Genomic DNA, 27304 nt, shown 5'->3' with positions numbered 1-27304 from the left:
TTAGTAATTTGGCAGAATGAATGAAATAGACCATCTCATAAGTGATCCCTGGTTTTCATCATTAAAAAAAATGGCTACTTCCCTTGAAAATAGATTCTTCTTGGCACTCTGGAGAAGTTGAGGTACTCACCATTCCTGGGGTTGGGATCCTAAGGAAATGGGACCAGAGTAGTGTGTCATGGCGTGTTAGGTGACCATTTTTATGGGGTCTAGGTGAGGGAATTGTACACTTTACTAGAATTGTGTCCAGTATGCTCTTGGACCTGGTTTTCCTGATATGACTTTACTATTCTCATATGCCTGTGCAGTCCCAATTCATTGCAATAAATGTACAGACTAGTACCATTTATACTTCCAGGAATAATTTACTTGCCATTTCATAATGTACATGTGATAGCAGACAGATGATACAATTTATGCATCCACCCAAACACACAGACATCCATAAGAGCAAGTCAAAAAGTGGCATGTAAAATTGAGTTTCTCAATAAAGGTAAGTCTAAAAAAACACAATTATTTTACAAAATATGAAATAACTGAAGTCAGGGCACAGTATTATTTCAATATAATTACAATGTATTATCAGTATATTTAGTCTACTTTAATCTTTTATAATAATCACTTGGGTTTGAATTTTACACATAGGATAATAGTTTTAAGGCATACTAATTTTCTCAAAATTTCCAGTAACAAACAAATGGGTAAACCCCTGCCAGTGAATACTTTAAAAAGCTACTTCATTTACTAGTGATAAATAAAGTTCAAGATTAAGTCAACCCTATTGCTAGTGCTGTTCATGACACATTCTGGTACCTCTGCCCCCTGAGGAAGGACAACAGACACAAGGAAGGTCTCTTTCTTACTGTTCCCAAATGTCTGTTAGAAGTCCACCTACCCAAGGACATGGGCAGTTGTTGATTGCATTATGGACTTGTACCTTCTTTGAAGACATGATGAACTGAAATAGGAGCAACTAGTGACTCCTTTAGAAGATTGATGACTGAGTCTCATATCTAAAGAACTGCTTGGCTCTTCAAAGATAAAAGCAAGGTGGCATTAGCTATTTGTGCATTGTCAGAACATGTTGGGCCTTGAGAGGCCTGGGTGTGAGGCCTAGTGAACTTCCTGAGTCTAGCTAAAGTTTGGTGACCTGTCTCCGGCCAGCTAGGACTCAGCAAGAAACCTAATGGCTTCTTACCTGCTACTTCCATGCAGGAGTTGGAATTATCATTTCAATAGTCACAGTTAACTATTGGCCCTTACCTCTTCCCCCATCCTAAAATCCCCGCCTTCGTCCCCAACATTATATAGGCAACTGCTTGTAACAATAAAGCAAGTTCCTATGAGTTCCTGCTTCCACAAGACTCCCGACTCAGTGTGGTTTTTCTCCGGAGAATAGGAGAGGTTTTGAGTTGTCTGACATCCACCCTTCTCCTCAACCCCTTGGGAGGAACCAGCTGGCCTGGTCCCTCCTCAGAACTACCTGCCCACTGGGGAGGAGCCCGGCAAGAACATTTTTGCAGCTTATTTTATAGAACACACTCTACTGGCTTTTTTATTAGTTTTTTTTTTCTCTTTTTGTTTTATATTCTATTCTTAGTTCTTTTTACTTTTCTTTCCTTGGTTCCCTTTCATCTGCCTGTGCCTCACATGCTGCTGTCCATGGACTCCACTGATGGACAGATTTAGATGGGTTTTCATCAGCATGGGGAGGGGGTGACCATGCCATGTCAGAAGGAGGATAATGACTGGAAGTTAGATGAGCCACCTCAGATTCGCTGGGAGACAGGATGTCAGTAAGTGGAAAATGGTCAGTCACCATTTGTTGCCATCCTTTTAATATTAACATTTACTGGGCTATGAATGCAAATATGTGATGTTTTGAGAGACACAGATCCAGAAAGAGAAATGACCCTTAATTTATTGACATTTTGTTATATTTTGAACTCCAACCCAAAATAATATGCATTATTCCAGGCTGCTTTGTGAAAAAAGTATAATAGCAATGCATTTTCCTTTACTTTGATGCATGGTCTTCAGTTCCTTGGATGTAGCAGAATACAGCTCCTCAATTACATCATTCCACATTGTGGCTCCTGGGGAAATTCACTTTATTCTAATAATATTTGGCCTACAGTGGGAGCTAGCTTAAGATATAATTTTGTTGGATTCAAAAAGAGTGTTTAATTAGTAAAATATGAATTACAGTTTCATAGCGACCCTAAGTGAAGATTTTTTCCATTGCCATGCTTTTTAATGTTAAATAAATATTTAAAATAAAAATATGCTATATTTGTGAATGTTTGCTTTTCTCTAATTTTAAAATTTCTATATTGATGATCCATAATCAGTCACCAGAAATGAAGAGATGGCTGTTAAAGTGTTTTATGTGCAAGCCTAAAGAACAAAATTCAGATGACCAGGACCCATGTAAAGCCAAATACAGTGGCACATGCTTCTGCAATCCCAATATGGCAAGAGGAGGCAGAGCTGGGTAAGTCCAGAAGCTTGTGGGTCAGATATCCTGGCATACTCAGAGGTGAACAAGAGAGATCCTGCATGAAGCCAGGTAAAAAGCAAGGACCAACATCCTGAGGTTGTTCTCTGACATCCCCATGGCACACACATGTTCATATACACAAACACTCTTTTTAAAATGTCATTAATGGGTTGGTGTTTTAGCTCAGAGGATGAGCACTTCCCTAGCAAACACAAGGCTCTGGGTTTGGTCCTTATCACCAGAAAAAAAAAAAAAAAAGATAATATGTCATTAAGCAAATGGTATTCTAGCTCAGGGTACAGAGCTTGCCTAACAATGCAGGGTATATATTATGCTACATGGAAACAAAATTAATTGACATGAACATGAAGTGTGTTTACAAGTGGCATTCATTCGTAACTTAGTAGAACACCTTTCTGGAACTGTATATCCACCACAAGCAGCAAAACCCTAGCTCTAAAATGCTCTTTCGAGTAGTTTCTCCTTCTCAGTTCATCACTGTCCTGTTTGGGACAGATAAAATAGGCATTAGGGGGCTGGAGACATGGTTTAGCAGCAGTCGCTTGCCTGAAAAATCAAAGGACCCAGGTTCTTCTGTTCCCCAAGACCCACATAAGCCAGATGCACAAGGTGGTGCATGCATCTGACTTTTTTGTTGGTGGTGTTGTGGCTGGAGGCCCTCACGTGCCCATGTTCTCCCTGTCTTCCATATTTCTTTTGCCTTTTTCACAAATAAATAAATATTTTTTTTAAATAAGAAATAGGCATTAGGAGTCCTGAGGGCTTGAAGAAGCTAAAGGAGAAAATATGGGCGAAAAGTGCTGCAGAAAGCTAGATCTTTACTGCTATGTAGCGATTAAATTGTATCTTTTCCTTTATTCAGTGACTCCATTCTAGGCTTTATCTACCAACATTTCCAACATTGATATAGAATTTAGCTATATTATCACCAATATGTCAAGTTAAAAGTGTCAAATAAAGTTGAAAATATGACAAATTATCATTATTTTATTTATTCAGGTGCGTGTATGCATGTGTCAGGGAGGCACACATACCATGGTGTATGTATGAAAGTCAGAGGACAATTTCTAGGTCTGTTTTCCACCTTCTTTGAGACAAGGTGTCTTGCCACTGAGAACAAACTTGCAGATTGCAAAGAACTTTTACAGCAGCTGGCCCATTAGCTCCTGACTCTGCCTCCCATTTGCACAGGCATCGGGGCATCACAGTTGCTTGCATCAATTTCCATCTGGCTTTATGTGGGTGCCAGGGAACTGAACCTGGGCCAGTACACTTTGCAAGAAAGCACCTGAATCACCTCCCAAGCCCTTATCCATATTGTCTTTATAGAATTTTACTTCAATCTTTTTTTTTAATTGTTTGTATGTTTGTTTCAAGGTAGGGTCTCACTCTAGCCTAGGCTGACCTGATACTCATTTTGTAGTCCCAGGCTTGTCTTGAACTCATGGTGATCCTCCTACCTCTGCCTCCCAAGTGCTGGGATTAAAGACATGTGCCACTATTATGCTCCTATGTTTATAGGTATTTTTATAGTTTATTTTTTATTTATGTGATTTATTTCAGGAAAGGAGAATGGGTGTGCTGGTGTCTTCAGCCAATGAAAATGAATTCCAGATGCATGCACAAACTTGTACATCTGGCTTACATGGGACCTGGGGAATTGAACCTGGGTCCTTTAGCTTCACAGGCAAATGCCTTTACCACAAATTGATCTCTCCAGCCCTTTATAAATTTTAATAGATAGCTAGCCACATGTTTTAATGCATACAAATAACTGGTGGATCTTGGAATATAATCATGCTCTTTTTTAATAAGCATAAATTTAGTCATACAGAAGGACAGACTACATAAAACATAGAACACACGACATGAGATGGTTGGCCAACGTTAGACATAATAACATGAATCATGGAGAGACATCCTTTTAAGATTATAGTTACATTTTAAATTGGTGAGGAGTTAATCTTAACAGAGCAATAGCCAGTGGTTTGATTTTTTGACTTTTTTTTTTTTTTTGGTGGCTTGTAATGAAAAAAAAAAAGGAGGAAAGGTAAAAGGAAGGAAATACCCTAAATGCTGTTGAATGACTTTAACTTTTAGCAAAGAGAGAAAAATTAGATGTCCATATGTACAAGAAGTTAAAGAGGTGCAGTAAAGACAGTAGCTTCTTTAAGAGAGTAGAGTTTGTATTTGATTTAGTGAGATGGTTTAAATTTGGAGTGAGAGATGCTGTAAAGTCATAGCCAGAAGGCAGAACTGTGTGTGAGAGGTAGAGTTTTAGAAGGGGCAGGATTTTAGAAGGTTTTTGGTGACAAGGGAGAATTTGGTAGGTAGAACAAGAAGTACAAAAGGAAGAGTGGGAACTGAAAGAAACAAGCCCTGAAGACCACTTGCTATATCTTAGGAGGAAGTTATCAAGATCAATAAGAATACTAAAATAAAAAGTACCAAATTTAGGCCAGTGATAGCTATTAATCATGCTCTCTTGAATATACACTCAGGCATGTATATACTACAGACTAAAGACATGTAAATACTACAGGATAAAGTCAAAATAAAGAACATATCATATTTGAGTATCAGGGCCTCCTGGAGCTGCAAATGAACTTCAGTACACACACTACTTTGTGCACCTGGCTTTACATGGGTACTAGGGAATCAAACTCAGGCTTTGCATGCAAGTGCCTTAATGACTGAGACATCTCACCAGCTCCCTCACTTTCAGTAACTAAATAGTTCGTTTGGGGCTGCAGAGATAGCTAAGTGGTTGAGGGACTTGCCTGCAAATCCTAATATATTGAGTTCAATTCCCCAGTGCTCACATAAAGCCAGATGCAAAGAGTGGTCCATGAATCTGCAGTTTGTTTGCAGTGGCAGGAGTCCCTGGCACACCCATTCACTCTCATTCTCTTTTTGTCTCTCTGCACTTGCAAATAATTAAGTAATTAATTAAAATATAGTTTGTTTTCATTAAGGGGTCTTGTATGATGCCAAGTACCATGAAGACCATATTCTCCTTTGTTTTATGTGGGTTCTAGGCAATCAAACTCAGGTCCTTAGGCTTAACAGGCAAACACCTTAACCACTGAACCATCTCTCCAGCCCAGGATGATCTTTCAAGGTATTCCCTCCCATGTTCTGTCCTCTCATTCGTTTTGTACCCTCCATCCTCCTTGTCACAACGTTGATGGGCTCACCACCTTGCTAGCCTTGTGCAGGTTCCAGTAACCATGGTGGAGTCATGAATGCCCCAAGCTACTCCTAACCACACAGGGCTGCTCACATTCTTTCTGCCTAGCAGTGTTCGCTGAGTCCTACAGAGTGTGGGAAAAATCACTTTTACTATTAAGACATTCACAGCCTTGGATTTTCTGCTTTATTGGGGTATTCTTAATATTTTATTTATTTGCAAGCAGAGAGAGACAGGGGGAAGACAGAGAGAATAGGCACCCCAGGGCATCTAGCCACTGCAAATGAACTCCAGACTTATGCACCACCTTGTGTATCTGGCTTATGTGGGTACAGGGAAATCCAACCTGGCTCTTTTGTCTTTGCTGGCAAGCACCTTAAATGCTAAACACATTTCTCCAACCAAGGACCATCTTCTTTAAAGGTGTCCCCTCCTGTGCCACTGAGCCATCTCTCCAGCCCCAAGATTTCCTATTTCTAACTACTTTTCAGAAATTTTCACTCAAATGATTATTCTATGCAATCACAAGAGTGAGGAGTCATTTTTTGAAGTTTTACAAAATAGATAAAAGACACTACCTCTTCACTACCTCTGTACACTACCTCTGTACTTCACTACCTCTGTAGTTTATTGTGAACAACAACAGAAGGTCAATTCATTATTTCATTCACTTTGAGGTAGAATTTCACTCTACTCTGGACTGACCTGGCTCTCAATTTGCAGTCCTGGCTGGCCTTGAACTCATGACACTCCTGCTACTTCAATGTTGCCAAGTACTCATATCATAATTGTGTGCCAGCATCAATACCAGCTTTCCCTTTATAATCTTAAAGTAATGTAAAACAGAATAGCAGTGAGTTTTATATGTTAATTTAAGAAAATTGTATTTATTGTTAAAATTACTTTATTTATTTATTAGAGACAGAGAGAGTGAGTGTATGTGTATGGAGGCAAATGCAGAGAGAGAATAGGCATACCAGGGCCTCTAGCCATTGCAAAGGAACTCCAGACTCATGTGCCACCTTGTGCATCAGGCTTTACATGGATCCTGGGAAATTGAATCCAGGTCCTTTTGGCTTTGCAGGCAAGTGCCTTAACTGCTGAGTCATCTCTCCAGGGCCTGATGAAGGATAATAAATCATACATGGATTATTTAAAAATGAGAGGATATGTGTCGGTTTTGTAGAAATATCCCATTTTGCATGAAGGACTTGAACTTTTGTGGATTTTTGTACCAGTGGTATTTTGAGGGGTACTAACAATCATCCTCAGGGAGGGTGTGGTCTCCCAAGTCTACTGCTGTGGTCACTGCGAACTGTCAATCATCCTCAGGGAGGACGTGGACACATGATTCTGTCCCTCATACTTGATGCAGTGCTGACAGGCCCATGATGTGCACAAAAACTGCACCCATGTCCTATGTAGAAGCAGTTCAGCATGAAGATATTAAAGCGTACTTGGGTAATAGCCCTAAATTTTCCACAGACATTGCTCAATGATCAGTGGAGGCAAAAATCGACCTTCCTGGAGTATAAAATAGACATCTCAGGGGAACCACATTGGAATAAGAACTGTTGCATTTTCTGCTTGATATTCTACAAATCTAACATCATAGACAATACACAGGAGTGTCTTGGGATACTTTTATGGTTAAATGAAAAAGGCATTGGAAAGTGGATAATACAGACAATTTATAACAGTATGTCTGATTTACCCCAATTATTCAGCTATCAATACATCCATGTATATAAGAATCGATCTACATCCTTACCCACCATATTAAATATGGCCTGTCTATCATCTATCTACCTATGTACCCATCCAAATGCCAATGCATTCATCCACACATCTATATTCCCATGCACACATCCGTTTTACTATCCATCCTTCTGTCTCTGCCTCTTTTAAACCAATTGATATCTATCTATCTATCTCTCATCTATCTACACACCCAAATGCCAACATATCCACGTACACATCTAAATACCTATGTACCAATCCCTTCATCTATCCACCCTTCTGTCTCTGTCCTGAACCCATTGACATTTATCTATCTATCTGCCTATCTATCTATCTATCTATCATATATCTATCTGCTTATATACCCAAATAACAGTGCATCCATGTACACATCTATATCTATCAATCCATCCACCTACCTGAATACCAATGTATTCATGTACACACCTATATACTCATGCTCCCATCCTTTCATCTATATCTTCTTCTGGCTCTGCCTCTCTCGAACCAGTTGATATTGATCTATCTCGACATCTATCCATGGTTCTCTCTAAGAGAAGGTAAGGCAAGCACAAGGTCACACATGCCCACTAGATGGCACAAGCATCTAGAGTTTGACTGCAATGGCTGAGGCCCTGGCATTCAAATTCTCCCACCCCCATTTCTTTCACACTCACTAAATATATATTCAGGAGGCAGAGGTAGGAGAGTCACAGAGTTTGAGGCCTACCTGAGACTACAGAGTGAATACCAGGTCAGCCTGACCTACAGCAAGACCTGAATTTATAAAATAGAAACAACAACAAAAAGAGTATTTTCATTTTTTCCTTGGCATCATGGTGCATGCTTTTGATCCAAGTACTAGGGAGTCAAAGGTAGTAGGTGCATGGCTGTGAGTTTGAGGCCACACAGAGACTACATAGTGAATTTCAGGTCAGCCTGGGATAGAGTGAAACCCTATCTCAACCCTCCCACCCTGCAAAAATTAGGAGAGTATCTTCATTTAATTTGTGTTTCTCACTAGAGCCCAACATGTGATGGAGAGACTTGTTGAGTTTTGTGCCTAAGAGCTTTGGAAAATGAGTACTGGGAGACAGTGTGTGAGTATGTGAGGCTGTTGAAATTGCGAGTGACATGTCTCTGGGTGAGGGATGAAGAATGTGGGTGGCATCTGTCTGTGGGCACTGCTGTTATCAACTCACTTTACAAATTATTCAATATTTCCAGGCAAGGCACTGGATCTACACTTTACATTCCAAAATTAGTTACCATTTATCCAGAACCTTACCTCTTCCACAAACTCTCTTAGCATCCAAGACTTTGTTTTTTTGTACAGCCTGAAGCATTTCTGGAACTGCAGATGTCTAGTAAATTTCTAGTAATTCAGAAATAAAATTAAACACACACACACCCCCTCTGAGCTTTGAAGAAAAGAAGAAAATGGCACATTAGATACCAACTTGCTTACCTAGCAATAGCCATGGGGCATTAAAGAATTTAATCTAAGGGCTGGAAAGATGGCTTAGCAGTTAAAGTACTTCCCTGTTCCAGAGACGGCAAGCATGCCATTTCAGGATCACAAGGAATCAAGTGCTGAAGAGTTGCATGACACAGTTCCAGCCCAGTTATCTCTTCCTTGGAGTCCAATGTGGCCCCTCTATAGAAACATCTTTGGCTCTCTGCTCTATAGATATCTATGGTTTTTTGGTATAATGTTTGTCTTTTTCTGTCTTTCACTTGGTGTACCAATCTCTAAGTTTACTTTTCCAGCAAAAATGGATGTTAGAGCCTGGCACGGTGGTTTATGCCTTTAATCCCAGCACTTAGGAGGCAGAGGTAAGTAGATCACTGTGAGTTCGAGGCCACCCTGAGACTATTGCCAGGGTGGCCTGGACTAGAGCGAGACCCTACCTTGAAAAAAAAGAAAAAGATGTTAATGAAGTGTTGGTCAATGTATCTGAAAGATGCTGTGGCATAGAATTGGAAAAACAAGAAAATAGGTCAGAAATAATTGTTTTCTTTAAAGGCCTTAAAGGAAGTTGGGTATGGAGTACTGTACACTGAGGAGGAAACAATGAACCTCCTGGAACAGTATAAGAATTGTTCTATGACTAACTTTTCTGAATTGTGGCAATTGCAGCAAACTATGACTCTTTACAAGAATCCTTACAGGAAAAACAACTGAGGTCAGAAAGAGTTCAATTGGCAGGACCAAGGCCTTAGTATTGGAGGGACATGGAAAGGGGAATTCAAAAGAAATGGTGTGTGTGGGGGGGTAAATGTGTTTATTGGATCAATGGTAGGAACCCCCCATTTTGTGGTTGTTCTGTCTCTCAGCATTAATACAGTCATTGAAAGTAGGAGTTCAGGAAATTGCAAGTTCTTAACTGCATATACATGGGGAAAGTGTGAAAATAGTTAATCATTATAGGGCCCTGATGATTGTACTTGAGGTAAATAATTATGAGATTGTTTGATGTAAAGAAATAGCAAAGTTTCTATGAATTCTGTGGAACTGTACCTTTCTTGAAGTTTGCTGTTGCATGACATGATCAGAAAATAAAAGACTAAGGTTAAGAGCTGTGGCAGAAGAGAGAGAGAGAAAGAGAAAGAGAGAGAGAGAGAGAGAGACAGAGAGAGAGACAGAGAAACTCAGCTGCTTTCAGCATTAGCCTGTCAGCTTGCACCAGAACTTGACTTCCAGTCATCATTGTACTGTTCCCTTTCACACCTCTCTCCAGGGACCCTCCTACAGGCTGGGGCTGGACCCCGGCATCCCTGCAAAGCTGAAGGCGGCTTGTTCAATTCTCCAGGACCCACGTAATCCACATGCACAAGGAGGTACATGAGTCTGGAGCTCATCTGCAGTGGCTGGAGGTACTGACATGCCCATTATATCTCTATCTGCTCTCTCTCCCTCTCAAATAAGTAAATAATTAAAAATAACAAAAGATATGGACTATTAACTTCCTTGACTTGTAGATCTTTGCCTAAATATTCCCAAGCGCCAATGTTAATATGGTAGTCCTTTCTAAAAACATTGTATTTATTTATTTTTGTTTAACAGAGAAGGTGGGGGGGAGAAGAAGATAGAGACAGAATGGGCACCCTAGGGCCTCCAGCCACTGCAAATGACAATTCTAGACACATGTGCCAGCTGTGTATCTGTCTTGTGTGTGTACTGGGGAATTGAAGCCTGAGTCCTTAGGCTTTGTAGGAAAGTACTTAACCACTAACCCATCTCCCCACTCCCCTCATGTGACACTTCTATCACAATGCCCATGTGTGTTATTCTGATGTTGTTTCCCTGAGCCTTCCTTACCATTATCCAGAAGGTTCATTCTTACAATTCTATCTCTCTCAGTTCCCTTCCACTCAGAATGCAATAAAAACCAATGGACAATAAAAACATAGACAAGAGGGCTGGAGATATTGCTCAGTGGTTAGGGTATTTGCCTGCAAAGCCTAAGAACCCAGGTTTGATAACCCAGTACCCATGTAAAGCCATATTCACAAGGTGGTACATGTGGCTGGAGGCCCTGGTGTGCCATTCTCCCTTCCTCTCCCCCCACTCTCTCTCTCTCTCTGTAACAAATAAATAAAATATTTAGGAAAACGATATTTAAAAAAATAGGCATAGGTACATGACAAAAAGTCTCCAGGTATGTCCTGTCAACTTGTTTTTCCTTGAAAATGTTTACATAGGTAGGCCAGAACCATGGGGCATGGTAGAGAAGCATCATTAGATGGAAGATAGAGAAACAGACATTTAAGGGATAAAGGACAGGGCATTAGAATGAATCAACTGTTTTGTTTTGAGGGGAAAAAGAGCCATGATTTATTTATTTTTATTTTAGAGAGAAAAAATTTGTGTACCAGAGCCTCAGCCAATACAATCAAACTCCAGATGCTTGCACCACATAGTGGGCATTTGGGAATTTGCACTTGCCTCACCCTACTGTGTCTGCCTTACATGGGATCTGGGAGAGTCGAACATGAGTTCTTAGGCTTTGCAGGCAACCACGTAACTGCTAAGCTATCTCTCCAGCCCAGGAACCATGATTTAGAAAATCACTCCAGGCGAGCATCGAAGGGCCGCGGGAGGGGGGAAGGAGGAGGAGGAGGGAGGAGCGGGGCCACGAGGGGGGGGGGGTGAGGAGGAGGAGGAGGAAGAGGAAGAGGCCTGGCGCCCAGGAGGGAGCAATAGAATTTCAAACTCAAAAAACCCGCAGGAGCAGCGCAGCTCCGTGCCCCGCGGGGCCGCCTCCCCTCCGTCCCTACCTCCCATCCGAGACGCTGCGGCAGCGCCGGAGCTCGGGCCGGGGCCACCACCGGATGGCGGAGTGGGGGGTAGTACCGAACGATTGCGCTTCGCGCCCTGTGCGGGCTCCGGCAACCCCGCCATGTCACGATCCACCCGCAAAAGGAGTACAAATGCGGGGACCTGGTGTTCGCCAAGATGAAGGGTTACCTGCACTGGCCGGCCCGGATTGATGAGATGCCTGAGGCAGCCATGAAATCCACAGCCAACAAATAACAAGTCTTTTTGGGGGGGACCCATGAGAAGGCATTCCTGGGCCCCAAAGACCTCTTCCCTTACGAGGAGTCCAAGGAGAAGTTTAGGCAAGCCCAGCAAGAGGAAAGGGCCTCCTCTGGTTACCAGTCTTCCCAGAAAATCAGCAGAGTGGAAGAGCCGGAGCTGGAGCCAGATCTGGAAGCCCCCCAAGGGTGATGGCGATAAGAAGGGCAATAGGGAGGGCAGCAGTGAGGAAGAAGGGAAGCTGGCCATCGATGAGCCGGCCAAGAAGAATGAGAAGGGGGCGCTGAAGAGGAGAGCAGGGGACCTGTTGGAGGACTCCCCGAAACGTCCCAAGGAGTCAGAAGACCCTGAAGGAGAGGATAAGGAAGTGGCCACCCTGGAGGGTGAGAGACCCCTTCCGGTGGAGGTAAAGAAGAATGGCACCCCCTCTGACGCCGTCTCTGGCCGGGGGCCTCTGGAGGAAGAGGAAGAGGAGGAAGAGGCTGAGGCACCTGGCGTCAGAGATCATGAGAGCCTGTAGCCACCAATGTTTCAAGAGGAGCCCCTGCCCCGTTCCTGCTGCTGTCTGGATGCTACTGGGGAAACTGGCCATGGCCTGCAAACTGGGAAATCTTTTCCCACCCAACCTGCTTTTGACCTGCCCGCACCCTCAGGTCCCTCCTCTACCCCACGATCCGATCCCAGTCTGGGCCATGCCTTTTGTGCCCTGAGATGAGGTGAGGCCATTGTGTCTCCTGCTTAGACTTGTCTCCCAGGGCTTCTGTTGGGGGTCTGGGCTCCTATTTCCATTTCCTGATTTCTCCTGTCCCACACAGGCATTCTATGCTTTGGGCTGGGTTGGGCCAGGAGTGGAAGTGACTGAGCGTAAACTCCAGTGTGTGTGTGTGGGGGGGGGGGTTCCAGGTGGTTTCTCCTCAGCTCCTGTCCCCTGTTCCCGTAACTATTGTCCCGTCTGCCTAGATTCAGGAAATAGGGGACAGGTGTGGGAAAGGGCCTCTGTTCTATAAATTCTTATTGACAATTCCCATTCTTCTTTTGCTGACCCCAGGAGTTCTGGGAGTAGTTTGTCATCAGAAGACTTTGAGGCTTCCCAGTTGTTAGGGCCAAGGACCTGGAGAGAGCTGACACCTGAAGGGCTGACTCACCTATTCTGTGGGAGCTTTGAACATCTAACCCTCTTGAGGTGGGGTGACCTAGGGAAGGGGACCCTGCTGCCCTCTTCCTTCTTCCCACAGTGCTCAAGGCCAGCCTGCAGTCAGATAGATCACCCAGACATAAAGACACATTTTTTAGAAAATGTTTTTATTTAATAAAAGAAAATTCCAACAAAAAAAAAAATTAACCCCCAGCCCGCTGTGTGCTCCCCATTCTGCTCCTTCCTCCACCATAGCCCCAGGTGCTGGGAGGCTCCCTTCTGTTCTGTTCTGGGCTCAATGTCTTTCTTCTCCAAGCTGAGCTGGGGCTTGCCTCATGCTCCTTCCTTGCTGGCAGGCTGCCCTGCTGTCTGGAGCTTGATGACTTTTCTCCTCGCTGGGGCTTCAATGTTCCTCCAGTCGCCCCCACACTTGGTCCCCTTGGTGTTGTCTCCCATCCAGTTTGTAGCTCACTGGAAGGAAGAGGGAAAGTGACCCTGCCAGCCTCTTCCTGGTGGCTCAGACATGCTCTTCATCTTGTCTCTTGCTCCTGCCCCTCCCTTGGGCTCTGAAGAAAAATGCTGACTAGCTTTGGACCTTTAGCTCTGAGAACCATAGACAGTTTCAGTTTCAGTAGGAAAATAAAACCTGTTGATTACTAAAAAAGAAAATCACTCCAGTGAGCTATAGGAGATAAAGAAATCAGATGAGGTCATAGAGAAAGAAAACTTTCCCCTGTGCTTTCATCCAAGAGGACTGAAGCTAATTTGACACCAGGAGAGGGAGGATGCTGAAACCCACCTGTGCAAGGGCGGCTGAAGAGAGAAATTGATAAATAAATATTTGTCTAAGAAAATCCCATGTCTTTTTTGCCATTTTGTGCAATGTGGGATATAGAGGTAGGTGCATTTGTGAGTGTGTTCTTTATACATAAATTCCAAGAGCAAAAATGTTACATCTTGGGCTGGAGAAATGGCTTAGCGGTTAAGCTCTTGCCTGTGAAGCCTAAGGATCCTGGTTCGAGGCTTGAGTCTCCAGGACCCACGTTAGCCAGATTCACAAGGGGGTGCGCATCTGGCCTTCATTTGCAGTGTCTGGAAGCTCTGGCACGCCAAGTCTCTCTCTATCTGCCTCTTTCTGTCTCTGTCTGTTGCTCTCAAATAAATACAAAATTTTTTAAAAAATGTTACATCTTGCTGGGTATGGTAGCACATGTCTTTAATCCCACTACATGGGCAAGAGAGGTAGGAGGATTGCCATGAGTCCGAAGCCACCCTGAGACTACCTAGTGAATTTCCAGGTCATCCTTGGCTACAGCAAGATTCTAGTTTAAAAAAGAAAAAGAGTTACTACTTTTTAAAAATATCTTTTTTTTTTCCAAATTTTTCTGTTTTTTTTTTTTTTTTTTTTTTTCTTATCAAGGTAGGGTCTCACTCTAGCACAGACCCACCTGGAATTCACTATGTAGTCTCAATGTGGCCTCAAACTCTCAGCGATCCTCCTACTTCTGCCTCATGAGTGCTGGAAATAAGGGTATGCACCACCACGCCTGGCTCCATTTTTTTTTTTAACTAACAACTTCCATGATTATAAAAAATATCCGATAGTAATGCTCTCCCTCCTTTCCCCTTTGAAATTCCATTCTCCATCATATCCCCTCCCCCCCTCAATCAGTCTCTCTTTTATTTTGATGTCATGATCTTTTCCTCCTATTATGATGGTCTTGTGTAGGTAGTGTCAGACACTGTGAGATCATGGATAACCAGGCCATTTTGTGTCTGGGGGAGCACGTTGGAAGGACATTCTTTCCGCCACCTCTTCTGCAACAGACCATGAGCCTTGGAAGGTGTGCTAGAGATATTGCAGTACAGAGCACTTCTGTCACTGCCATCTTAAAAGAGATTCTCCTCTACCAAAAGTGAGAGTAGCATTAATATAAGGGTATTAAACATTAAGAGAAGTGCTTACTGGGCAGTTTGATAAGCATAGTATATACATTTAGCCAGACAGCAGCAGACATCAGAAAACAATGGAAAGAGTACTTCTTGACTTATTTCAGAAGGCCTGCATAATCTTGTTTGCCAAATCCCTCTCATAAATCTTACAAGAAAAGAAAATTTCTGGTCAATATCTCTCATGAGCGCGCACGCGCACACACACACACACACACACACACACACACACCCCTAGGGCTTATGACTAACCCTGTTTTAAGTTTTCAGTATCAGGGATGTATTCCCTCCCATGGAGCAGGCACCCAGTCCAATTAGACGGCAGTTGGTTTCCACCATTACAGACATGCCACTATTGTCCTTGTTGCCTCATTTGGCCTGGCTAGCAAAATATAAGGCTTGCAGTGTCCACTGTTGAAGATCTTCACTGGTGATTTCTCTTTCTCCCATTGAACTGCATGCAGAATGGCTTCTTTCAGCTTTCTGTCAGCTGGTCTACATGGAGGAGGTTATCAGCTCAGTTCCAGCAAGATTTTTCAGTGGCCTTGCAGCCCAAGTATGTGGAGTCTTCAGCAATAGGGTCTAACCATCTATTACCATCTATTCCTGGTGGGAAACCCAGGGCCTCGGCAATAGCCTATAATGTTTGGGGGCATCAGGGACCTCCCTGCCAACAACTCACTGGAAGGTATCCCATCCCCGGCACTGAAAATTTTTTAGCAACAATCTATCACTCCTTAGTGTTCCATTATCCAAAAAGTAGGTTTCCATATGATTTTTTTTTAAATTCTCTTAGATTTTGATTAGCCTTCTCTCTACCTTTCCTTTACTCAATCTCTTCCCCTGACCTCACTTGGACCTTTTCACCCCCATGAATCTGTTCTTCTACTTACATATATACAACACCATCCTATTAAGTAACCCCTCCCTACCTTTGTCTTCTCTTTATATCTCTTTTCTAGCTTACTGGACTTTGCTACTGAGTTTTCTTCCTACCCATACAGAAGTCCAATCATCTGTAGCTAGGATACACATATGAGAGAGCACATATGGCATTTGGCTTTCTGGGCCTGGGTTACCTCACTTAGTATAATCCTTTCCAGACCCATCCATTTTCCTACAAATATCATAAATAAAAATTTCTATTTTTATTATTTATTAGATAGAAAATGGGCACACCAGGCCCTCCAGCCACTGAAAACTATCTCCAGATGCAATCGCCCCCTCATGCATCTGGCTTTACATGGGGACTGGGGAATCAGGTCTGGGTCCTTAGGCTTTGCAGACAAGTACCTTAAATGTTCAGCCTTCTCTCTAGCCTAGGATTTTTCTTGAGTTAGTTAAATGAAAAAGAAGGTGTGGGAGCAAAATTACTCATCAAGCCACAGCTGTTATCAGCTCCATACCCAATATCCTTAATCATCACTTCTTTGACCTCACATATAGGTGAAAAGGAATGGAATCTAGCATTGAAATCATTCAAATACATGTGGAATAACCAAGTAAGAAATAGCATATGGACTGGAGAGAAGGTTCAGTAGTTAAGGCTCTTGTCTGGCAAGAATAAGGACCCAGTTTCAATTCCCTAGGATCCATGCAAAGCCAGATGTACAAGGTGACACATGCATCTGGAGTTTGTTTGCAATGGCTGAAGGTGCTGATGTGCCCATTTTCTTGTCACTATCTGCCTCTTAATCTCTCTTTCTCTCTGACACAAACATTTTAAAACAGACATAGAAAATGTACATTTTCTGGTATATATATATCCTCCTAAACCTTACTGGGATTTCAAGGAAAAATGTGTACCTGAGTATTTGTTGTAGCAACAGGCACAGCCAATGAACATGGAAAGAAAATTGTATATCAACAGATAATTAAGAAAAGGTGGTTTGGTTTGAGCTAGAGAGATGGGTTAGCAGTTAAGGCACTTGCCTGCACAGCCTTAGGACCCATGTTCAACGATCTAGATGCCACTTAGCCAGATGCACAAAGGTGAGACAAGTGCAAGACTGCACATGCCCACGAAGTGGCACAAGGTTCTGGAGTTCAGTTGCAGTGACTGGGGCCCTGGCACGCCAATTCTCTGTCCTCTCACTCTAAAAAAGAAAAAGGAGGAAAAAGAAAAGGTGGTTCATCTATACATTGAAATATAGAAATAAAGAAATGGAGCCGGGCGTGGTGGCGCATGCCTTTAATCCCAGCACTCGAGAGGCAGAGGTAGGAGGATTGCCATGAGTTCGAGGCCACCCTGAGACTCCATAGTGAATTCCAGGTCAGCCTGGACCCTACCTTGAAAAACCAAAAACAAAACAAACAAACAAACAAAAAAAAAGCCCACAAAGAAAAGAAAAGGTTGATGTACAACATGGGTGAGTGTTGAATGCATGAAGTCAAACAGAAAATGTCATGAAGTGTTTTATTTCATTTATATAGATAATATAAAACAGGTAAGTTCACTGAGACAGAAAGAACATTTGAAATTAAAATGAAATGATAGCCAGGCATAGACCTTTCATTCTAGCACAGGGTGGACAGAGGTAGGATGATTGTGGCTGTGAGTTTGAGGCCATCCTTAGGGTATACATAATGAATTCCACATCGTCCTTACTAGAGTGAGACCTGAAGTAGAAAAAAATTGTAAAATAAAAATAAAATGAGATGGTCAATAGTGTCTTAGGGGTGGAGGAGGAAAGTCTACATTCTAGAGAGGACATCTACATAGTAACAATGGGTTTCTGAAAAGGTCTCTTTTAATATCTTATTTACTTATATGAAATAAAGGAGGAGAGAGGGAGGGAAGGAGGGAAGAGAGAGAATGAACGGGTGTGCCAAGGGCTATAGCTGCTGCAAATGAACTCCAGACCCATGTGCCGCGTTGTGGATCTGGCTTTACATGGGAACTTGGAAATCAAATCTTGGTCTTCTGGATTTGCAGGTAAGCCCCTTAACTGCTGAGCCATCTCTCCCACCTTGAGAATGTCTTTTGATGTTCATGTCACATATAACATGAAGTTATGAGCCCAGAGATGCCATACCAAGTTTTCAGGTGCAGACAGAACACTTCTTCAAGGCAGAAATGAAGGACACAGTAAGTTTGTAGGCAGAAATGTACAGACACGTGGGTGGGAAATGTGGTAAACCCTTTCTTTTTCTTTATTTTCCAGGAGATAGAGAAAGAGTCAGATAGAGAAAAAATGTGTGCACCATGGCCTCCAGCCACTGCAAATGAACTCTAGATACATGCACTACCTTGTGCATCTGCCTTTAGCATGGGTCCTGAGGAAGCAAACCTGGGTCCTTAGGCTTTGCAGACCAGTGCCCTAACTGTTGAGAAATCTCTCCAGCAAGACCTGCAACTCTTGACTCTTCTTCTCCCACCTGCCAAATGCTGAGATTACTGGCACATAACACTACGCCCAGATCAGGTGATGATGATGACAGAAGCCAGGGTTTTGTACATGCTAACAAGTATGCTACCCAGGGAGACATATGCTCAACCCAGAATGCATCTTATAAGACTGACATGCTGCCTTGGACATCAGAGCAGATGTCCACATCATTTTCTCCCAACCATACCACTATGGTAAACAGCATAAGGCTCTGCTCATCTCATCTCCTTTTTTTTTTTTTTGGAGAAAGTAAATGAGAGAGAGAGAGGGGGGAGGAGAGAGAACTGGTGCACCAGGGCCTCAGCCAATGCAATTGAACTCCAGATGCTTGCAGTGCCTAGCTGGCACGTGTGACTCTGCACTTGTCTCACCTTTGTGCATCTAGCTAACATAGAATTAGGAGAGTTGAACATGGGTCATTAGGTTTGTGAGACAAGTGCCTCAACTGCTGTGCCATCTCTGCAGTCCCTTTGTTTTGGACAAATTTGTACCTGTGTTGGTTCTCGTGCAAAATGTTGAGTTTCTGTGTGACACTGTAATTAATTTTTGTTGTTGTTGTTTTGGTTTGTTTGTTTGTTTTTCTTAGTTTGGGAACTCAGTAAAATCCAAGTCATGTGGCACATGGGTGGGTGACAGCAGATGATGGAGAAAATGTATAAGTCGTGCATGATCCTCTCCTAAGACATGTTGGGTGGGCAATCTGGTCAGCTTGGCCATACTACACACTATCTGGATTCTGAGAAGAAGCTGACATCTGGCATTCATTTTTTTTCATAAAATTTATGCCTGTCTCTCAGTATGAGAAAAAAAAACCCCAATTTGTTAAAGTATATTTTCACCTCTCAGTTATTCCATCACAAACCTCTCATCCCAGCACTTGGGAGGGGAATTCCAGGTCAGCCTAGGCTAGAGCTAGAACCTGCCACACACACAAAAAAATCATACCTTCCCAGTCTGGGTTCCATGCAAAAACTGTGGGTGGATGTGGCGATCTGGAGTGAGTAGGCCAGACCCATTTGTCCAGGATACTCCCACCTCCCAAGTCTGGGTTCCCTGCACAGACAGTATGTGGTCGGTGCTGCAGTATGGAGTGAGTAGGCCAGACACCTGTCTCCGGGCTCCTTCCACCTCACTGATCTGGGTTCCCTGTGCCTGTCAGTGTGTGGGCGGACATGGCAGTGTAGAGTGAGTAGGCCAGACCCCTGCTTTGGGCTTCTCCAAACTCCTAGGGCTGGGTTCCCTGTGCCAGTCTGTGTGTAGTCAGGCACTGCAGTGTGGAGTAAGTAGGCCAGGCCCCTGTTTCTGGGCTCCTCTCACCTCCTTGGTCTCCATTCCCTGTGTCAGTCTGTGTGCTGGAGTGCACAGCATAGAGTAAGTAAGAAAGATCCCTGTTCACTGGCTCCTCCCAGTCCCCTGGTCCTGGTAGGTTCCAATGTGTCTTGCTTGTGTAGGCTTGTGGTCCCAGTGGGAGCTGCGGAATCAGGCATTTTGCTCTGATATCATGACTGGCAACTGGGTACCAACATCCCTGTTAACCTGAGTCAGAAGGTGCATGGGTTAAAGGACAAATATTTGCTTCCTCCTCAATAAAATAGAGTCTTCCCAAAATGGGTAGACAACAATGCAAAAAAAGCAACAAAAGTCAGAAGACAGAGAGATCTTTACCAAGAATGTCTAGTCTTAACAATGGTAGCAACCAAAGAAATCAACAAAAATTCAATCACAAAATGAAAACACAACAACCAATGAGACCCTGATCAAAAAAAAAAAAAAAAATCACTGAATTAGAAGCAAACCATCAAAGAACCAACAATTAAATCAATAATATTGAGCAGAAATGTCTCCTAGAGTGTTCAGGTTTTGGAAGTAGGCTTAACTTGATTGAAAAAAAAAACATTAGAACCCTCCAAATATATATGAATAAACTGAAGGTACATCAATAAATGGAAGCTCTCAATAACATGTTCATTAAAGAATGAACTCCAGGAAGTATCAAGAAAATCACAACTAGAATTGAAATCATACCACAAAAAAAGAGATGGTTATGATGCAAAATAACACAGCAGAAAGCAAAAATCAAAGAGAAATTATAAAAGCCTCTCTAGAACCTCTCACCAACACAGTTACTCATGTGGAAGACAGAACCTCTGACCTGGAACACAAGACATAAGGAATTAATTGGGAGGGCAAAAACTTTGCTAAGTTCAAAAACATCAAGTGAAAGGAATATGATGGAACTGTGGGAAACCCTAATATGGTCAAACCTCCAGATCATGGATATTCCAGAAAGGAGAGTATTCAGGCCAGAGGCAAAGAGACCACATTAAACAAAATTATTGCAAAAAAATTTTCTGAACCTCTCAAAAGAGAGGCCTATCCAGATACAAGAAGCCCACTGAAGATCAGACAGAACCAAAGAAGAAACTCTCCAAGACACATCATCATTAAAACTCTCAACAAAGAAAACAAAGAGAGAGTATCAAAAGCAGGAAAAGAGAAAGAATTCACAACATACAAAGGCAATCCCATCAGAATGACATCAGATTTCTCAGTGGAAAACCTAAAAGCCAGAAGGGCCTAGAACGAAACATTTCAAATATGAAAAAACTATGGCTTCCACCCTAAGCTCCTCTACCCAGCAAAATTATGCCAGAAAATAGATAGTGAAAGACAATTTTTTTCATGAAAAAAGTCAACTCTATGATTATATGAACATAAAGCCAAACCTACAGAGAATGATTGAGGGAATACACACAGAATAAATAGTCAAACAAAGAATCTCAAGAGGCAACAGGAGAAGATCACAATAACCAAAATAGACCAGACTCTACATAGTATAAAACACAAGAAAGTACTAAATGCCATAAAATACCTCATCATGGCAGGGATTAATTCAAACCTCATAGTAATAACTTTATGTGTTATTATGGGTCTTAACTCACCTATCAAAATACACAGGTTATCAAGATGGATAAAAACAATGGAACTTCCTATCTGCTATCTTCAAGAAACTGACCTCACCACTAAAGATAGATCTCTCTTCAGGGTGAAAGGTTGGAACATGATATTCCAAGCAAATAGAAATAAAAAACAAGCTGGTGTTGCTATAGTAATATCTGATAAAATAGACTTCAAACCAAAAGTAATCAAAAAGACAAAGAAGACTACTTCTTACTCATCGAGGGAATGATCCAACATGAGCACGTCACAACCATAAATATATATGCACCAAACACAGGTGCATCACAGTTTTTTTTTTAATCTACTCAACAATAAAACAGAAGTAAACACCAACACCATTATAATTGGATATTACAATACCCCAGTATCATCAACAGAAAGATCATACAAGCAGAAAATCAAAAGGAAATAATAGAGCTCAACAAAATCAAAGAACTAGACCTAATAGATATCTACAGAATATTCCACCCCAACTCCACAGAATACACATTCATCTCAGCAACCCGAGGAACCTTCTCCAAAATTGACCATGTATTAGGCCATAAAGAGTGCCTTCATAAAGTCAGGAACATTGAGATAACTTCCTGCATCATGTCAGATTGCAATGCTATGAAGCTTGAAATCAACAAGAGACATATCCAAAACTCCCCCAGCTCCTGATGACTAAACAACGCACTTTTAAATAATGAATGGGTCATGGAAGAAATCAAAAAATAAATTATAAAATTCCTAGAATTGAATGATAATGAAAACACAACATAACAAAACTTATGGGGGAAAAATGAAGGCAGTCATAAAGCAAAAATTCATAGCTCTAAATCCCTTCCTTACAGAGAGGGAGAGATCCTAAGTTAATAAGCTGACTGTCACCTAAAGGCACAGAAGAAACAAGAAGAATCCAACCTAAAGAGTTCCAGATGGAGGGCTGGAGAGATGGCTTAGTGGTCAAGCCCACTTGTCTGTGAAGCCTAAGGACCCTGGTTCAAGGCTCGATTCCCCAGGACCCATGTTAGCCAGATGCACAAGGGGGCGCACGCGTCTAGAGTTCATTTGCAGTGGCTGGAAGCCCTGGCACACCCATTCTCTCTCTCTCTCTGCCTGTTTCTCTATCTGTTGCTCTCAAATAAATAAACAAAAATAAATTAAAATTAAAAAGAGTTCCAGATGGAAAGAAATAATCAAGATTAGAACGGAAATTAATGAATTTGAAACTAGGAACACATTTTAAAAAAATTCAACGAAACGAAGGGCTGGTTCGTTGAAAAAATAAACAAGGTTGACAAAGCTATAGCCAAATTGGTCAAGCAAAAGAAAAACAAACAAAATAAGTCTCAAATTAACAAAATCAGAAATGAACAAGGAGAGATCACAACAGACATTAATGAAATTGGAGGAATCATCAGGCCATACTTCCAAAACCTCTCCTTCACAAAACTAAATAATACAGAAGAAATGGGTGAATTCCTAGACACGTACCACCTACAAAAACTAGCCTCAGAGGAGATTAATCTCCTAAACAAATCTATCACATCCATGAATATTGAAAAGGTAATCTAGGCACCGGCGGGCTGGTGGGCTGGAGGAAGGAGAGGGCAGGTGGTGCAGACGGACGCCAGCTACCCTGGACAGTGCATCAGCACCTGTGTGAAGGCATTGCTGTCCTGGAAGACGTTGTGGAGGGCGTGGACAGCACAGAGCTCCCAGCACTGTTTCTCATGGTAGATTTTTGGGGGTGCCACCTGGGGCAGCTCCAAGGATTCGGATTTGGCCTTGTTGCCTTTCCATGGCATGCAACTCATGTTTTTCGCCTTGGGTTCCAGAGAGGGCTGAGAACACCCCACTCTTCCCTCGCGAGGGAGAGGAAGACTTTTTAGTCTCTTCACCCCTGGTACAGGAGCCAACCACTTGTTTCCTGAGCGTGAGCCATGGACTCTCATTCTGGGAGTCTCCAATAACCTTTCATGGTTGGCCCCCATCTACCATTTCCTCCTTCCCACCCAGAGCCCCACTAGCTCTGCCAATTCACTACAGTCTATATATCCTAGGCAGCCCTGGGTGGCCAAGTAGGAACTGTGAGTTGGGACAGTGGACATTTCAGTACTTCCTTCCCAGAAGCAGGTCCTCACCATCAGATAAGACCACCACCCACTGAGAGTAACAGGCAAGATGCTGCCCAGTCTCTCCTAGACATGGAGCTCCTACCAAGCATCACCTGTCTGTATCTGGGCACACAGCAAACAGCCAGGAGTCAGCTGGGGGAGCCAAGGGCACAGGCTGGACCTCTCAGTTCACTATTGATAGATGACTCAGGAAGATGCACAGGAATGTGCTGGGCCCGCCCTCAGGGCTTGCATTATTTGCTCTGCCCCTCCACAGCTGCTGGGGCAGTCCTCTTATTGCAGTGGTGGGGGAAGGTGGGCATGAGCTCTGGCTCACAGGCTGTGGGAGAGGGGCATCTCAGTGTTGTGCTTGGGGATGACTTCCCAGGCAATAGGCTTCCAGGTCATGATGGGGTTCCTCATTTGGGCATGCACTGGGCTAGTCCTTCCTCCCTGGTGACCATTTTGTGTGTCCCTGAGATGCCTGTGTCCCTCTTGCACAGGCCTGTGCTGGAAACCCACACAGCATTTACAGAGGTGCTGGCCAAGCCGTCAAAGAGGAAAGCTTGAAGGGGGTCTGGCAAACTCACGTAGGGGTTTCCCCTTGAAATAGGAGCTCTCCAGGCAGTCCCCTGCTGCTTCCCTGAAGAACAATAGCCCATTAGTGGAAACTATGGTCTCAACAGCCCTCAATTCAACTTCCAATAACTGAAGTCTGGGACCTAGAAACTGATAGGAAGCTCAGAGTGGCTTTAATACCTAAGAGAGCAGAATCCACTCTGGACACCTAGTTGCCGAGTGTCTACTATGTCTGGGACAAGAACACCTATAGCTCATGCTCTGAGAAGCCATCTTCAAAAAATTCCAGTTGAGCTGAGGTACAGTCAGTGGTACAGGGCTTGCTTGGCACACACGAAGCCCTAGGACACCCCTCCCCCAACCACAAAAAGTATTAAGGATTTGGGTTCAAGGTGTCCTTGCACAGAGAGAGGTCAGTGTTCTCTCCTAAGAGGCATATAGGGACCTGTAGGTTAGGTCTGCACCTTTTCTTGGGGTCATACATGAAGAGGAAATTGAGCAGGTGCAGTCCAGCCCCTGAGAGCCATGGGAACTTGTGCTTGAGGTTTTTGTAAGGCTGTTTCCTCAAGCTCTACTGGTCAGCCAGGGGCAGCTTGGAAAAGCCTGGCCAGATGTTCTCACTTGGCGTCCCCAGCAGCTGCACAATCAAGTCAATCTGGTGGGTCTCAAGACGTGCCAGGGAGGAGGGGCTTGTGAGCCAGTAGTTCTGCCAGGATGCAGCCCACAGCCCACATGTCGATGCTGGTAGTCTGGGTGGTAGTTTCCAGCATCAGCTCAGGGGCTTGTTACCACAGTGTAACCACCTTGGGGGTCACTGGCTTTACTGGGACACCATAGGCCCGGGCCAGACCAAAGTCCACTGTCTTCACACAGCCCCTATCCATCATGAGCAAGTTTGAGGCCTTCACGTCCCTGTGCATGATGAGGTTGCTGTGCAGGTACTGAAGGCACTAAAGCACCTGCAGCATGATGCCCTTGACCTGGGCCTCAGAGCAGGGCACTGACATATTCTCCAGGAGACTGGCCAGATCTTGCTCACAGTAAGCCATGACCAGGAAGATGCTCTCCAGGTGGTTACCAACCACCACCTCCTTCAGTTCCACGATGTTCAGGTGGCGGAGACGCAGGAGCAGTGTGATCTCCCGCAGGCTGCTGATGGGAATACCATCTTTCTCCTTGTCCATCTGCACCTTCTTCAGGGCAACAATTTCATCTGTCTGAGTGCCCCGGGCCCGATACACTATGCCACAGGTGCCCTCGCCAGTGCATTTCAGCTTCTCAATTCCTTCACGCTCTGGCATCACCCCAGCCTGTGTTCTGGTGGCACCGTGAAGAAACCTTCCTTACGGATACACTTCAGACGGATCTGATCCAACTCGGGGTCTGCCTCCGCCATGCCCAGCGCTGGTGCCCCCCCACTCATTGTGTGTCCATGAATAACTTCTTAAGCAAACTATAAAACATGATGCTTAGGCTGGGGCTGTAGCTCAGTATGGCCAGCATGCTTGAGAGGGGAGGGGAAGATTGAACCCCTGCAAGGTGAGGACTTTGAAATGACAGAAGACTCTGTTCATGTCTGCTTTGTGTCCAGAGTTGATGTGGACAGTTCTACAATGAGGGAATCACTTAACCTTCCCAGCCACACCGATGGTAAGAGGAGAACAAGATACACCCAGAGGGAACATTTACCTGAGAGTGTGCTCTCCCTGGTGTCAGAGTCAAGCCTGGAAGTCCAGGATGCTAAAGCCTGGAAGCCTCTTTGTGCTGCCTGCCCACACTGCCCGCTTTATGTTCAGGGGCTGCTGGACCTTCCCCTGGGGCAGGGTGGATGATATAGACGAAGGACCACCTAACAATTTCTGTGGAATATGTAGGTGGGAAATTTGAACATTTGCCTACAACAGACTCACCAGGCTTCTCCCAAAACCTCTCCAAAAAGCCAATCTAGGTCAAAATCCTTCTTGAGTTTTGTACTTTGGTTTTGAAGTCATCATAACTCCACACATGCTGGTTGCTGGTCTTTGGTTGGCGATCTTGACAAATTTGTCACTGTGCCTCCCTGCTTTGAGACCATGGAACAGAAGCTAGAGCAGGAGGGACAGGAGGCTGGGAGGCTCACTGCCACTGCTTCTCTTTGTAAATACTCCATCATGTTTATAGAGGAATAATTCAGTGTAGGAGTATGTCAGTTCTCCCTGTTTGGTCTATAAGTTCACTGTCATCATCTCTTTAAACTACAGAGCTAGGAATGCCCTTGGAGTGCATGTTATTCAATAACAATAAATTCTTGTACAGTAAAAAAAAAAAAAAAAGGAAAAGGTAATCTAAAATCTCCCCCCACTACTCCCCCTGCCATAAAAAGTCCATGACCAGATAGCTTCTCAGCTAAATTCTATCAAACTGCATTCAAGAATTGAAACAAATTTTTCTCAGACTGTTCTGCATAATCAGAGACCAGGGAATCCTCCCCAACTCCTTTGATGAAGCTAGAAACACCCTACTGCAAAAAGAGACAGATATGCAACAAGGAAAAAAAAAAACTATAAACCTATATTGCTTATGAACTTAAATGCATAGATCCTGAATAAAATCCATGCAAACTGAATTCAACAACACATAAGGAAAAAAAAAAAAAAAAACAGTATCCAACTTGATGAAGTAGGCTTTATCCCAGGGATGCAGTGTTGGTATAATATACAGAAATTAGTCAATGTAATACACCACATAAGTAAACATAACCATAAGAACCACATGATTATCTCAATTGATGCAGAGAATACCTTTGATAAAATGCACCACCACTTCATGATCAAAACACTATAAAAATAGGCATGGTGTTTTAAATCTCAACACAATAAAATCTATATATAAATCTCCTAAAGCCTAAATACTACTTACTGTGGAAAAACTCCAGGAGTTCCCACTGAGATTGGGAAGAAGACAGGGGTTCCCAATCTCACCAGTGCTCTTCAACATAGTACTAGAATTACTAGCCCAAACAATACTACAGGATAAAGAAATAAAAGGTATTCAAATTGGAACAGAAGAAATCAAGTTAGCCCTATTTGCAGATGACATGATCCTATATATAAGTGATCTGAAAGTCTCCATCTCAAAACTTCTAAAGGTGATAAATTCTTTCAGCAAATTGGCAGGATGCAAAACCAATGCCCCAAATAAGTAGCTTTTCTATTTGCAAA

General features: G+C 43.2%; 2 pseudogenes; one reads left to right on the top strand and one right to left on the bottom strand.

Moving 5' to 3' along the window:
* The first annotated feature begins 11877 nt into the window (after positions 1–11877).
* On the top strand, positions 11878–12612 carry LOC123457355 (annotated as a pseudogene).
* Positions 12613–23767: 11155 nt separating this feature from the next.
* LOC123457353 lies at positions 23768–25500 on the bottom strand (annotated as a pseudogene).
* Between the last annotated feature and the right edge of the window lie 1804 nt (positions 25501–27304).

The sequence above is a fragment of the Jaculus jaculus genome, unplaced genomic scaffold (genome assembly GCF_020740685.1).
Source record: "Jaculus jaculus isolate mJacJac1 unplaced genomic scaffold, mJacJac1.mat.Y.cur mat_scaffold_37_1_1805170_arrow_ctg1, whole genome shotgun sequence".
Taxonomy (NCBI): domain Eukaryota; kingdom Metazoa; phylum Chordata; class Mammalia; order Rodentia; family Dipodidae; genus Jaculus; species Jaculus jaculus.
The sequence above is the reverse complement of the archived record's forward strand: the minus strand, read 5'-3'. Positions and strand labels throughout refer to the sequence as shown.